We start from the raw sequence: 13547 nt of genomic DNA on the forward strand, positions 1-13547 counted from the left end.
GGGATATTATCCTCAGAAAAGTCTTCTTCATATTGAAGACTTATAATATGCTTTTTTCTACTCCAAAATTGATTCGGATGGTCATCGCAAATAGAAGTAGAAAATTAATTTTTGAGAAAATTGATTTTTTCTGCTAAGTTAGGATTTTTAAAATCCTGTCCAATTGTAATGAACAAATTTCATTCTTCAAAAACTCAATTTGATTAATTTTTGAAGAAATATTATTAGAAATAATCTCATTTAAAAATCTTTGGACTGGCTCAGTTATAAACTCAAAAGTGATACTCTTACCATTATAGGTACCAGTGAAACGTTTTGTATCCCAATATAAAAAGGGCATTAATTTGATGAAAAATGGGACAACAAGTATTACTTCTTGTTGAATGTCTTTTACCAAAACAAAACTCTCAGGAATGCATGTGTCTTGTTGGCAAATATAAGCTTTAGGTAATTTATATGAAATACCCATTGCACCACCACTAGCATTTTTTAAACGGTGAGTGGTTGTATGAAAATATCTGGCGGGAATAACTCCTTCTTTTACACAATTTAAATCTGCTCCACTATCAAATAGAGCAACAAACTCTTTTTTGAAATTGTAATCAATTAAAAGAGTTATTTTTATTAAAAACTTTTGAGTGATAAAATATTATAATTTTTCTAAAAATTCATCTCCAGGAAAATCCATTACTGTCAATAAAATACTAGCAGTATTTTCTTCTGAAGTACTAGCAATATTATCTATTTCAGTAATCTTAATGCTGGGATCTGTATTAATTACCCCAGAATTTTCTAATTTGAAAACTCTTTCATCTAAAGCTACATTTGAAGCTTTTAATTCCAAGATTTCTTTCTTGAGATAACTTATCTCATTACTTAAATCTTGGACAGTAGCAAGACTTTCAGGCTAGGACTTATTTTTCACCATTTTTCTGATTTCAGACATGGTGTAAGGTCCTTTTTGAGATGGAATTTCATCTACCTCTGTTCCTGCCTCTGGATTCGTAGGAATTTTATCTATTAGCTGAGACCTTAATTCAGGGTCTTTAATAACCCTTAGTAAATCAATCAAATTGTCATTAGACAAAACATTAATCTTCAAATCCTTAAATTAGGAGTAGATATTAAAAAGTTCATCGTCAGTATTACAACAATGATTTGAGCATTGTCCCTTATTACAAGAATCTTGCTCTTCTTCAGAAGATGAAGTATAACTTTCTTCATGAAGGACCCATAGTTCTTCACTTGTTGATGATGATCCTTCATCAGTATCAGATATTTCTGGAGAAGAATTCAAAAGAATCTTACATAAAGAATCTTTGATATGATCATCTAAATCCAGTTCTTTGATCTTATCATTGATCTTGCAATCTTTTGCGTAATGGCCTACTCTTCCACATTTATAACAGGCCTAAGCGTTTTTAGACTTTATAAAACCCTTTCTGGCTTTATTAAAAGCCTTTCTTCTTTGGGTTTTTTTATGCCGTTTTTCCGGCGAACCCTTCTTCTTTTTGAAATCCTTTTTATGGGATTTCTTTCTTTTGGACGGTATATCAATGGCGAATTGTTCACAGAATTCACCTAGTTGTTGTCTCTCAGTGAGACGATGTTTCTTAATTTGTTGGTTTAGCTTGATCTCATTACATAGAGCTAAACCTTCCTGAGTGCATACACTAAATAATTTACCATATGAGTAATTATGATAATCAATACTCAATCCAGTGCCTCTAAGGACTTTTCGAATCCTTTCAGCAAATAAAGGCGGGTGTCCATCTATGAACTTAGACTTCCAATGAGTACTATTACTCTTTAGTAATTCCATCACTCCGGATAAGAAAACATCTTTATACCATCTAAAATATGTGAGGGTTTTACACCTCAAATTATGGAGCATTGTCCTAATGGTCTCACTATTAGCAGACCATCTTCCAGAAAAGTGTTCAATGATAATCATGACTAAAGAATAGACTGAGTTTTGAACAATCTTATCATCTTCAGTCTTGGTTGCATGCATTATTTGAAAGTGTTGGTCTTGGGTGAGATAATTATCCCACCAACCTTTGTAACGACCCGACCGGTCGTTTTGAGCTCCGGCGCGTCATTCAGCAGTTTGAGGCCATGAGCGGCTTCATCTCAGGTATATTAACTTGTGTGTATGGTCAGAATTAAAATTCAGGAAGTTTGGAGTCAAATCTAAATGGAAATTCTCATTTTGAAAGCTTAAAATTGAGGAAATGAACTAGGATTGGAATTTTGAGTAAACGACCTCGGAATTGGGATTCGAAGGTTCCAGCAGGTTCGTATGATGATTTCGGACTTGGGCGTATGCCCGGATCGGGTTTTGGATAACCCAGGAGCGTTTTGGCGCCTATTGTGGAAGATAACATTTTAGAAGAAATTGCATCAGTTTGGTTTAAAATGCATTTCAGTGTTATTGATGTCTGTTTGGGATTCCGAGACTGGGAGTAGCTCCGTATGGTGATTTTGGATTTGGGAGCGCGATCGGAAGTGAATTCGGAGGTCCGTAGGTCATTTTGGAGTCGTTCGGCTAATAAGGGAAAATTGAAGGTTTTTGAGAAAATTTGGCCGGAAGTGGAAATTTTGATATCGGATTCGAAATGCGAATTTTATGATTTGGATAGCTTCGTTAGGTTATTTGGGACTTAGGAGTGTGTCCGGAATATTTTTGTGTTGAAATATATGAATTATGTGAAAAATTTGAAGAATTTTGATATTTAATATTGTTAAAATTGACTTTGGTCAACATTTTTGGTAAACGGACCCGGACCCGTGATTTTTCGATCTTGAAAGGTCCATAGAATAATATGGGAGTTGAACGTGTTTCCGGAATCGAATTCTGAGGTCCCAGGCCCCAGAAATGAATTTTTTCGTGAAATTGTTTTCTGAAAATGTTTAAGGAAAATAAAAATAAAATTTGACCAGAAAGTAATGGTATCGGGCTCGTATTTTGGTTCTGATGCCCGGTACAGGTCATATATGTTGGTTAAGCTCTTCCTGTAAAGTTTGGTTACAAACGGACGTTGTTTGACGGGTTTCGGCCTTAAATTGGAAAATTTGAAAGTTTATGAAATTTGAAAGAATTCTTGGATTTAAGGCTCAAATCATTGATTTTGATGTTATTTTGGCGATTTGATCGCTCGAGCAAGTTTGTGTGATGTTTTAGAGTCAGTGTTCATATTTGGTTTGGAGCCCCGAGGGCTCGGGAGTGTTTCGGAGGTGTCTCGGAGTAATTTCGGACTTAGGAAAAATTGCAGAAAATTGCAGAAATTCTGCTGCGAGTAGTCAAGTTTGAAAGCTCATATCTTGTAATCTATAAGAAATCAGAAAAAGTGCAAAACACAAAAGTTGTAGCCCATACATTCTAGTTGTCGGAAAGTTAAACCATTTGCGATTTGGATATCATCTCAAAAAGTTACGATGGATCGAAAAGGGCTGCTGGAGCAATTTCGGCAGAATTTACGATGCACTTTAGAAGCTCATATCTCGGGATATATAAAGAGTTATGTGGTGTACAACCTTTCAAATTAAAGATCTTTGAGTCTAGTTTCTAAATCTTCAAACCGTTTGTCATTTGGATATTTATACAAGACGTTATGGGTGTTTAAACAGAAGGTGTCCGACAAGGAACAATTTTAATAGGATGTACAACTTGTATAACACAAGTGCAAGGTACAACTCAACGAAGCGCATGCAGATTCTTTTATACACGGATTTAGCTCACTTTTCTTCATTTCTTCAAAGGATGGACGATTTTTGGGGAGCTTCAAGAGGGGATTTTCATTATCAATGTGAAGGTAAGTTATCCCCACCTATTTTGAGTTAAGTACATCAATTATGTATGGATTTGATCATGAAAATTGTAGAAAAATTAAGGATTTAGGCCTAGGGATTTGAAAATAAGATTTGGTGATTTGAGGGATCAAATGAACTCCGATTTTAGTAAATTTTATATGTACGGACTCGTGGCAAGACGAGGAATCCGGTGATGTGACTTTCGTAATTTTTCGAGAAGTGAGCCCAGGGCTCGGGTTTTGCTAATTTCTGGATTTTCGACATTTTTCGAGTCTTTTCGATTGGGTTATATTCCCTTAGCGTATTGTGACGTATTCGTTGTGGTTTTGACTAGATTCGACGCGCGAAGAGGTCGATTCAAGAGGAAAGGGCATCGCGGACTAGTCTACGGCTGGTTAGAGGTGAGTAATAGATGTAAATGCTGTTCTGAGGGTTTGAAACCCCGGACTTTCACATCGTAACGCTATATTGAGGCATGACACGCACTCCATGGCGAGTGTGGGGTCGGATACTATTGAGGATTGTGACTTGGTCCATCCCGTGTGATGTTTATATTATACTGGTGATTGATACACATACTTCATTGATATTACGGGGTTTGATGCCATGTTTTGGGCCTTGTGCCGATTTGTAAAATCCTTCGAGGATTGATATTACTGCTTAGCATGATTTGCATATCATTTAATTTCAGTCCAAGGTTTTAAATGTTGTTTTGCAAACTCAGCCATAATTCTAAGTGTTGAAAACTTAAATGATATTTTTAAAAATATTCCGGGCTGGGAACTTCTGTTTTGTAAATGCCCAAGGGGTATTATATTATTTTCTGGACTGATTATAAAGTGACTTGAAACAGTGGTAACAATGACACTTCGTGATATACTTGAAATAGTGGTAACAATGACACTGTGTGATATACTTGAAACAGTAGTAACAATGACACTGTGATATACTTGAAACAGTGGTAACAATGACACTGTGTGATATACTTGAAATAGTGGTAACAATGACACTGGATGATATACTTGAACAGTGGCAACAATGGCACTGTATGATATAAATTGGTCAGGTAACAATGGCTGACCGGTCAGGTAACAATGACTGACCAAGATATTGCGCTTGGGCTGTAGGAGCCCCTCCGGAGTCTGTACACACCCCCAGTGAGCGCCGTCGACGATAAATAAATATGGATGGCTCGGGCTGCACGCCGCAGTGGGTACTGGAATGTACCATCATATGCATTGCATTGCATTCATGGATTTCTATTTATACTGTTGTTTAGCTGCTCAGTTCCATATGTTGCTGTATATTTGGATTTTAGCTTACTTTGTGTATTTACTGGATTTTCTTATCTTCGGACTGTAGTTACTTTTATTACTCACTGGGTCGGAGTACTCACTTTACTCCCTGCACCTTGTGTGCAGATCCAAGGTAGTCTCAGGCTTAGTAGATCCAGTTGATCAGCAGATCCAGCTTCTAGGAGTATCGAGGTAGCTGCACGGCGTTCGCAGTCATTGATCTTCTCCCTCCTATCCTATCTCTTTATTTCCGCATTATCAGACTTTGGATATACCATGTATTAGGATGATATTCTGTATTCTAGAGGCTCAAATTCGTGACACCGGGTCCTAGTGAGATTATATTGTGTATTTTGTTAAATTCTTCAGTACTTTAATCTTGCTTAATTGATATTTCTTTCCGCTATTTTTGATAAATTGGGTTAAGTGTTGAATAATGGTCGGGCTTGCCTAGTAGTGTGCTGGGCACCATCACGACCGGGATTTGGGTCGTGACAAGTTGGTATCAGAGCCTAGGTTACTTGGTTTCGTGAGTCATGAGCCGGTTTAGTAGAGTCTCGTGGATCGGTACGGAGACGTCTGTACTTATCCTCGAGAGGCTGCCGAACCTTTAGGAAAACTTCACATTCTTGAATTCTTATCATGCGTCCTTGATTCAGCTTGAAAAGAAACTTTTGAAATTCCTTCCGCATGATCGTATGCACCAACGGGTGCTCAGTATCAGATGTGTCTCGATGGCTTTGATTCCCCGATCGAGGGGCGAGGTGTAATCTCTGTGAGTTTGAAGTTAGACCAGTCTGGAGGACTTGAGGCCAAATCTTTGCCAATGGCTTGAGCACCGAGGTGCTGATTTTGTGAGCAAGTGTTTTGAACTCATATGTTCATTATTGTCCTTGTTAGCCGGAATGGCGGTTGGATATCCACGTGATGAGTATGTTAATGTTGCGAGGTGTATTTGTACGACTTGGTAGTGGCGAAGAAGCCTACTGGATAGTAGATGAACTGTTAAGTGATTCGTTTCTTATTGTGATCTGTTGAGTAGCCCGAGTTATGGGCGCGTGAAGAATATTTTTTCGTGTCTCCTAGTTAAATAAGTCTGGGAGCTGAGATCGCTTCCGTAAATGTATTATGACGAAATCGTTGAGTCAAGGAGACCACCTTAAAGGTCGAAAATATTAAAGAAAGAATATGTTCCTACTTGGTTGAATAGCCCAATAATGGAGGGTTGAAGGGTATTTTCTATGTGTTATGATTCAAATAGGTGCAACGCATGTCCATGTATCAATTTAGATTTATGTAATTGATATGCATTGTGATGCTTTGTCAAGTTGTGGATGTGTTGTTAGGATAGTTTTGGTGATTCTCTGGCAGGTGGATAGGACCAATTACAAAGGAGGCTCTGCCGAAATTTTTGAAAAATTTTAGGACTTAGTAAAAAAAAAAATTGGTCGCCTAGAGAGTGGGCTTAACTGTTGTGTGAGTAAATGCAAGAATTGCAGAAGAGTTAAAATTCCAGATGATTCGTGTTTCCACGAGCTTATGATGGAGTGAGTTTAATCTCACCATGATATTACGACAGCAATAGAGTATATGTGTTGTGATCTATGGCTTCGAGCCAAGTTGGGGAGCTTGCTGTTGATTAGCTGATTGCACGGTTTATTACTTGCGTGAATTCTGGTTATTGGCGTATTGGTGGGTTATTGCAGCTACGGAAAAGGACCATGAGTGGTAATTTGAGTAAATAAATTGTTGGATGCATGCTATGGTTAGCCTTATTGGCTCATATTTAGACTTGAGGGAAGATTCATGATTTATGCCTCGTATAGGTGCAAGCTTCGAGGAAAGTGATTCCGTTGGGTGCTTTATCGAGATGGTATTCATATGTTATAAAATTCAGTAGAGTTGGTTGTATTCGGGTCCAAGTCAGAGCTGGGTGGCTCTCAATAGCGGTCCTAGTGAATTCAAGAGGCAAAGTGTGGTGCCTGATGACTCTGAGTCTATAAGTACAGTTAAGAGTCAAGCTTTTGAAGCAGCTTATGAAGAAAGACACATAATGTTCTATGATGTTTTGACTTGCGGTGTAGCATTGAGAGACATGAAATGGTCATGGTTTTTGAGACAGCATGGTCTCATGATTTAAGGTCACTCGGGGTGAGTGCGTTGGAATAAGTTAGGTGTTGAAGGGAGATATTATTATTTCTAAGGCAATCAAGGATAAACTGGAAGGAAGTAGATGATTAGCCATAGTTGAGTTGGAATATTGGTTTCAGTGATCGGTTCGTTCAGCGTGATCGAGTTATGCATGTGATTTGTGGCGGTGCGTGTGAGTCTTGTCGGCCGTAGTGATTGATGTTATTCTGAATCATTCTTCTGTTAGGGCCTGTTATGAGTAGGCGGATCCCGGAGGGTTATGGCAGCTTGGACCACTACTTAGAGATTGGCATATTCGACGGTTATGAGAATTCGCCTGTATATTGCTATAGTTCTCCTGAAGTGAGTTAAATGGAAGGTCTTATGTGATGAACTATTAGCCTATCGGCGGTTCAAGAGTTGTGATAGAAATCGCGTCTATCGTATATTGGCACGTGAGGTGCAGTGAGTGGTATGGAATTTGAAGTAAGGACCAAGGTTGCAGTTTGGTCAATGACTGTAATGTCACGATCTCGGATGAGCAGTATATGAGTTTCAGTGTTTCGAGTAAGATGGATATTGACGTCAGTATCACCTGAGGTCGGTGTTCTGTGAGAAAGGCTTTGCATCCTGGTTAGGGATTCTTGATTGCTTTTCAGCGTTAGTGCAACTGGTGGTTTGGATGTGCAGACCCGTTAATTATTTCGGAAGATGGTGGGAGCTTGTCCCACAGGAATATTGTATAAGTGTGACATGTAGTCACTTGATTAATTAGAAATTTAAACCAAGTATGAGGATTTTGGTAATATTATCCATTTGAGAATTTATGCCTGGAGGGCACTCTGTTTATTGGGTTATGGACCTGTGAAAGATTATTGGCCTAGCTTGGCACGATCAGAGTCAACTTGAGGTCGGTGGATAGATTTAAATATGGAAGTGAGCCTTACGTCAGGCCAGTTGTGTTTATTTCAGCAATGCGCTCTTTATGAAAGGATAGTCACAGTCTTATTTCGTGGTCAGCTAATTTATGTAAAGATATATTGCGCCGTATGAGTTGTGAGACGGCTTGGTAAATTACTTTTGTGTTGAGGTTCCGCTCAGCGGTGATATTATATGAGCAGGATGGCTCTTGAGACTTAGATCATGTATCGCACCTCAGTTGTGCCTGAGTTTGTAGCCTATAGAGCTATATGTTTCCTTGGGAATGGTATTATGCACCTTAGTGTGTTTATGACCGATATTCGGTATTTTGATGTGATGAGCTATTCAGCTCGACGTATATCTCCTTATGTGAGTTCTATATGTGGATCGGGTGGCACACCGCCATGGGTATGTTGTTTGGATCGGGTTGCACGCCGCAACAGTGTGATGTTCAGTTCAGTGCCCATATTTGCTTTTGTGTGTTCTGTTTCCCTGTTTTCTGAGGAAGTCTATGTTAGTGTGCGAGTTGAGTAGTTCCTTCTAGAGTTCGCCTTCCTTTTGTATCGCGTTCGAATTGATAGCATACTGGCACATTGTGGCGTCTTGTGGGATTTTTGATTATGTCTGAGGTAGCTTATTGCCTGATCAGTTCGTACTGGGTGAGACGAGGTTACTAGATTTGGGGTCAGTGCAAACTGATTATATGAAGTATATTATAGAGCAAAGATCATTCTTTGGTTTGGGACAAGGTAATGGAAATTGTCAGGAGTGTAGATCCAATGAATTGTTGATTCAGCAGTTGGTTGTGAATTTCGACACATCTCTTCAGTCGTATCGGTGTAAAAAAATAATAATAATAATAATAATAATAATAATAATAATAATAATAATAATAATAAAATAAACTAGAGCAAGACCTGTGTAGATCATGAGATGCAATTGGAAGCATCAGATTCATGGAACTCCGACTATTATGTTTAAAGAATGTTATTGTGGTTCTATGAGTAAAGTGATGCAAAGTGTGAATTCAGCAAAGTTATGCAGTCATGTTTGGGTACAGCGTGTGGAGATTGATATGGTAGTCGTACGATGGAAACATGCTTAGGAGGGAAATTCAGGATGTTGGAATTGGGCCTAATGGCTTATTTGCTTGAATAAATAAGTATATCTACAGAATTATCGAGCTAATGTGCTCAACGGAGTAATGGTAGCATGGGAAGGTGCATGATATGTTAAACAAGCTATTTCAGACTACTTCAGTGTAGTTCTCAGCATGTTCGAGGACGAACGTATGTTTAAGTGGGGGAGATTGTAACGACCCGACCGGTCGTTTTGAGCTCCGGCGCGTCATTCAGTAGTTTGAGGCCATGAGCGGCTTCATCTCAGGTATATTGACTTGTGTGTATGGTCAGAATTAAAATTCAGGAAGTTTGGAGTCAAATCTAAATGGAAATTCTCATTTTGAAAGCTTAAAATTGAAGAAATGAACTAGGATTGGAATTTTGAGTAAACGACCTCGGAATTGGGATCCAAAGGTTCCAGCAGGTTCGTATGATGATTTCGGACTTGGGCGTATGCCCGGATCGGGTTTAGGATAACCCGGGAGCGTTTTGGCGCCTATTGTGGAAGATAATATTTTAGAAGAAATTGCATCAGTTTGGTTTAAAATGCATTTCAGTGTTATTGATGTCCGTTTGGGATTCCAAAACTGGGAGTAGCTCCGTATGGTGATTCTTGATTTGGGAGCGCGATCGGAAGTGAATTCGGAGGTCCGTAGGTCATTTTGGAGCCGTTCGGCTAAAGAGGGAAAATTGAAGGTTTTTGAGAAAATTTGGCCGGAAGTGGAAATTTTGATATCGGATTCGAAATGCGAATTTTATGGTTTGGATAGCTTCGTTAGGTTATTTGGGACTTAGGAGTGTGTCCGGAATATTTTTGTGTTGAAATATATGAATTATGTGAAAAATTTGAAGAATTTTGATATTTAATATTGTTAAAGTTGACTTTGGTCAACATTTTTGGTAAACGGACCCGGACCCGTGAGTTTTCGATCTTGAAAGGTCCATAGAAAAATATGGGAGTTGAACGTGTTTCCGGAATCGAATTCCGAGGTCCCAGGCCCGAGAAATGAATTTTTTCGTGAAATTGTTTTCTGAAAATGTTTAAGGAAAATGAAAATGAAATTTGATCAGAAAGTAATGGTATCGGGCTCGTATTTTGGTTCTGATGCCCGGTACAGGTCATATATGTTGGTTAAGCTCTTCCTGTAAAGTTTGGTTACAAACGGACGTTGTTTGACGGGTTTCGGCCTTAAATTGGAAAATTTGAAAGTTTATAAAATTTGAAAGAATTCTTGGATTTAAGGCTCAAATCATTGATTTTGATGTTATTTTGGCGATTTGATCGCTCGAGCAAGTTTGTGTGATGTTTTAGAGTCAGTGTTCATATTTGGTTTGGAGCCCCGAGGGCTCGGGAGTGTTTCGGAGGTGTCTCGGAGTGATTTCGGACTTAGGAAAAATTGCAGAAAATTGCAGAAATTCTGCTGCGAGTAGTCCAGTTTGGAAGCTCATATCTTGTAATCTATAAGAAATCGGAAAAAGTGCAAAACACAAAAGTTGTAGCCCATACATTCTAGTTTTCGGAAAGCTAAACCATTCGTGATTTGGATATCATCTTAGAAAGTTACGATGGATCGAAAAGGGCTGCTGGAGCAATTTCGGCAGAATTTACGATGCACTTTAGAAGCTCATATCTCGGGATATATAAAGAGTTATGTGGTGTACAACCTATCAAATTAAAGATCTTTGAGTCTAGTGTCTAAATCTTCAAACAGTTTGTCATTTGGATATTTATATAAGATGTTATGGGTATTTAAACAGAAGGTGTCCGACAAGGAACAATTTTAATAGGATGTACAACTTGTATAGCAAAAGTGCAAGGTACAACTCGACGAACCACATGCAGATTCTTTTATACACGGATTTAGCTCACTTTTCTTCATTTCTTCAAAGGATGGACGATTTTTGGGGAGCTTCAAGAGGGGATTTTCATTATCAATGTGAAGGTAAGTTATCCCCACCTATTTTGAGTTAAGTACATCAATTATGTATGGATTTGAGCATGAAAATTGTAGAAAAATTGAGGATTTAGGCCTAGGGATTTGAAAATAAGATTTGGTGATTTGAGGGGTCAAATGAACTCCGATTTTGGTAAATTTTATATGTACGGACTCGTGGCGAGACGAGGAATCCGGTGATGTGACTTTCGTAATTTTTCGAGAAGTGAGCCCGGGGCTCGGGTTTTGCTAATTTCTGGATTTTCGACATTTTTCGAGTCTTTTCGATTGGGTTATATTCCCTTAGCCTATTGTGACATATTCGTTGTGGTTTTGACTAGATTCGACGCACGAAGAGGTCGATTCAAGAGGAAAGGGCATTGCGGACTTGTCTACGGCCGGTTAGAGGTGAGTAATAGATGTAAATGTTGTTCTGAGGGTTTGAAACCCCGGACTTTCACATCGTAACGCTATATTGAGGCGTGACACGCACTCCATGGTGAGTGCGTGGGTCGGATACTATTGGGGATTGTGACTTGGTCCATCCCGTGTGATGTTTATACTATACTGGTGATTGATACACATACTTCATTGATATTACGGGGCTTGATGCCATGTTTGGGGCCTTGTGCCGATTTGTAAAATCCTTCGAGGATTGATATTACTGCTTAGCATGATTTGCATATCATTTAATTTCAGTCCAAGGTTTTAAATGCTGTTTTGCAAACTCAGCCATAATTCTAAGTGTTGAAAACTTAAATGATATTTTTAAATGTATTCCGGGCTGGGAACTTCTGTTTTGTAAATGCCCAAGGGGCTTATTATATTATTTTCTGGACTGATTATAAAGTGACTTGAAACAGTGGTAACAATGACACTGTGTGATATACTTGAAATAGTGGTAACAATGACACTGTGTGATATACTTGAAACAGTGGTAACAATGACACTGTGATATACTTGAAACAGTGGTAACAATGACACTGTGTGATATACTTGAAATAGTGGTAACAATGACACTGGATGATATACTTGAACAGTGGCAACAATGGCACTGTATGATATAAATTGGTCAGGTAACAATGGCTGACCGGTCAGGTAACAATGACTGACCAAGATATTGCGCTTGGGCTGTAGGAGCCCCTCCGGAGTCTGTACACACCCCCAGTGAGCGCCGTCGACGATAAATAAATATGGATGGCTCGGGCTGCACGCCGCAGTGGGTACTGGAATGTACCATCATATGCATTGCATTGCATTCATGTATTTCTATTTATACTGTTGTTTAGCTGCTCAGTTTCATATGTTGCTGTATATTTGGATTTTAGCTTACTTTGTGTATTTACTGGATTTTCTTATCTTCGGACTGTAGTTACTTTTATTACTCACTGGGTCGGAGTACTCACTTTACTCCCTGCACCTTGTGTGCAGATCCACGGCAGTCTCAGGCTCAGTAGATACAGTTGATCAGCATATCCAGCTTCTGGGAGTATCGAGGTAGCTGCACGGCGTTCGCAACCATTGATCTTCTCCCTCCTATCCTATCTCTTTATTTCCGCATTATCAGACTTTGGATATACCATGTATTAGGATGATATTCTGTATTCTAGAGGCTCAAATTCGTGACACCGGGTCCTAGTGAGATTATATTGTGTATTTTGTTAAATTCTTCAGTACTTTAATCTTGCTTAATTGATATTTCTTTCCGCTATTTTTGATAAATTGGGTTAAGTGTTGAATAATGGTCGGGCTTGCCTAGTAGTGTGTTGGGCGCCATCACGACCGGGATTTGGGTCGTGACAACCTTTTAGTTGACCAGTAAATCCAGCAATAATCATTTCTACTATTGCTCTATCTGTATTTTTATTAACTTTACAGATAGTACTATACATCAGCATCCTATGTACTGTTGTATAGATTTGTCTTTCAGCAAGACCATCTATATTCCATTCATAGATATCTGACCCACTGTAACCTTGGTGGTAGTGGTCATTGTCATGTTCCTCTATTAGGACATCTTGAGGAGTTGCTCTTGGATAGTAAAACATTCTTTGGTATGGTTTTCGAGCATACTTTTCAGAGATTTTATTAATCTCGTCATCTACTCTCAGATTGCTGGTAGATGCATGCTCTAAACTTAGAGGACTAACTCTAAATTCACTGTGACGACCCGTCCCGTCGTCTCATGAGTTACCGCCCCGTTTCCCCCATTTTTATGCTTCTTCATGTTTCGTTATCGGTATTCGGTGTTAGAGTTAAATCGGATTAGCTTTGATAGGAAATGAGACACTTAGTCTCTTTAAGGAAGGCTTGTTTTGGAAAAAAGTCAACCG

The 13547-nt window shown here is 38.8% G+C and overlaps 1 long non-coding RNA gene across 1 annotated transcript; it reads left to right on the forward strand.

Moving 5' to 3' along the window:
* The first annotated feature begins 3768 nt into the window (after positions 1-3768).
* On the forward strand, positions 3769-12908 carry LOC142180622 (uncharacterized). The gene is made up of 3 exons (XR_012709240.1): positions 3769-3815; positions 4148-4214; positions 12646-12908. It is a non-coding gene; the product is annotated as an uncharacterized LOC142180622 (long non-coding RNA).
* Positions 12909-13547: the final 639 nt, after the last annotated feature.

This window comes from Nicotiana tabacum, chromosome 5 (genome assembly GCF_000715075.1).
Source record: "Nicotiana tabacum cultivar K326 chromosome 5, ASM71507v2, whole genome shotgun sequence".
NCBI classification, from domain to species: Eukaryota; Viridiplantae; Streptophyta; class Magnoliopsida; order Solanales; family Solanaceae; genus Nicotiana; species Nicotiana tabacum.